Source organism: Mesoplodon densirostris, chromosome 17 (genome assembly GCF_025265405.1).
Source record: "Mesoplodon densirostris isolate mMesDen1 chromosome 17, mMesDen1 primary haplotype, whole genome shotgun sequence".
Taxonomy (NCBI): Eukaryota; Metazoa; Chordata; class Mammalia; order Artiodactyla; family Ziphiidae; genus Mesoplodon; species Mesoplodon densirostris.
The window spans coordinates 10722728-10725245 of NC_082677.1; positions in this window are offsets into that span (position 1 = coordinate 10722728).

A 2518-nucleotide genomic window follows, 5' to 3' on the forward strand; every position below is an offset into this window, starting at 1 on the left:
AGTTAGAGAAGGACTTATCTCAAAAAGATTTGCAGACATGGCTTCTGTCTAAGGAGGAGCACACAAAGGTTTTAAGACAATTATTTGGACAGAGACACCACCAGCTTGGACTGAATGAGACAGAAACAGCACAAAATGAGAAAGAAGGAGGTTTTGGTCTCTCAAAATTCAACTTGCAGGGAATAGGCTTGAAAAGCTACACAGCTGCAACCCTGGGTTACCTTTCATGGAAAAGGATGAGTGAGTCGGAGCGTAGAAACTAGAGCCTAAAGGGCAGATCTATGAACCACAGAGGAGTACAACTACATCTTAATCTAGCAGCTTCCAAAATATGCCCAGTTAGATTTCAGACCGCTGGTACTTGTGTGCCTCCTGTTTTCCACATTTTTACATAGGAGTGCTGATGGCAGTTATCATACGCCTATCCCACCACTGTCTGTTGGGTGTGTCAGAGGGAAATAATCTGTCTCTCTAGGTTCACAATTGTTCAGATTAAGTGCAACTGTACTCAAGGAGTTATACTTAACTATACCTGAGGAGGTGCATCTGTATCTGGGCCTGATTTAGATGATGGGATTTTGGACTTCAATCTGAAGTTGTACTGGGTTGAGATTTTGGGGGGTCTTGTGAGGGGTGTGAGTGCATTTTGCATAAGGAAGAGATATGAGTCATCAGTAGCTAAAAGGTAGACTAGTTGTCAGCCTCCAAAGTGGTCCCCAATGTTCCCTGACTCCTGTATTTTATATATATATGTATGCATATTATATATATATATATATATAATTTTACCATTATAAAGGATGTGTAGGATACAATTTATACTTTCTAAACAATCAATAATACAATAAATCAAGTTCTGATTTGTAGTGTTTGCTGATATCCATAATATAAATGTTCCCACCATGGCTGATTTCAAGCTACCAACATAATGTCACTGAATTCAGAGACAGAATGAGACTGAGATGTGCAATAGGACACACCTATATAGTATTCTCTCCATACAGATGCAAAAGACATAAAGAACCACGAGAGGGCTTCTCTGGTGGCGCAGTGGTTGGGAGTCCGCCTGCCGATGCAGGGGATACGAGTTCGTGCCGCGGTCCGGGAGGATCCCGCATGCCGCGGAGCAGCTGGGCCCATGGGCCGTGGCCGCTGGGCCTGCGCGTCCGGAGCCTGTGCTCCGCAGCGGGAGAGGCCGCAGCGGTGAGAGGCCCGCGTACCGCAAAAAAAAAAAAAAAAAAAAAAAAGAACCACGAGAGTATGAATAAAGGAAAAATGGAGGAAGTGAGGAGTTATGAGGATTTATTACCTTAACTTTTAATATAATTTTTTAAAGAAGGTTTATATAGTTTAATTTTTAATAATGGCTGTTTTACAATTGGCTTGCAAAATTCTTAAATGCTAACCAATAGCTCTCAAAAGTAGGTACGAGGCAGCTTCAGCCGACCCTGAACTGAGCCTCCTGACAACAGCGCTGCACATGAACCGTCTTGGAAGCAGACCCTTCTGTCCCACTCAAGCCCTCAGATGACTGCAGCCCCACCTAACATCTTTTTTTTTAATTAATTAATTTAATTTATTTATTTTTGGCTGTGTTGGGTCTTGGTTGCTGCGTGAGGGCTTTCTCTAGTTGCGGCGAGCAGGAGCTACTCTTTCTTACAGTGTGCGGGCTTCTCATTGCGGTGGCTTCTCTTCTTGTGGAGCACAGGCTCTAGGCACGTGGGCTTCAGTAGTTGTGGCTTGCGGGCTCTAGAGCACAGGCTTAGTAGTTGTGGCTCTCGGACTCAGTAGTTGTGGAGCATGGGTTCAGTTGCTCCGCAGCATGTGGGATCTTCCCGGACCAGGGCTTGAACCCGTGTCCCCTGCACTGGCAGGCAGATTCTTAACCACTGCGCCACCCAGGGAAGCCCACCCACCTAACATCTTGACTGCAACCTCATGAAAGACCTTGAGCCAGAAGCATCCAGCTGAGCCACCTCTGAATGCCTGACCCATAGACTCTGTGAGATACTAAATGTTTGTTGTTTAATCCACAAAATGTCGAGGTAGTTTTCACTCAATAACAGATAATAATATATCAGCAACTGCTGCAGCCATGGGAGACGTTGTCTCCTTAGGCAGAGGAGTGCAGGAGGAAAATGGAGAGTCCTAGATAAGTAAGAGCAACGTTTCATGGGGTACCCTTGGCATCTCTGTAAGCACCCCAAAACTATTTGAGAGAAATTTGAGAGGGAATTGGATTTCTACCAGGGTTGTTTTTTTATTCTCATATTACCAGTGAAGTAGCTGAGGCTCAGTGAAGTAGCTGAGGCTCAGAAGGGTTAAGCAGCACATCTAAAATCACACAGCCAATAAGCCAGTAAAAGGTAAAACCAGGGTTTAAACCCAAATCTAAGCCTATGCTCTCCCAGGGAGACCTTCAGAAGGTTATTGGTTTTTAGAACATGTTATTGTTTATGAATAATTTGATGCCCACCCAATCTGATGAGGGAAAGGGATTATTATTACTACTTTAAAA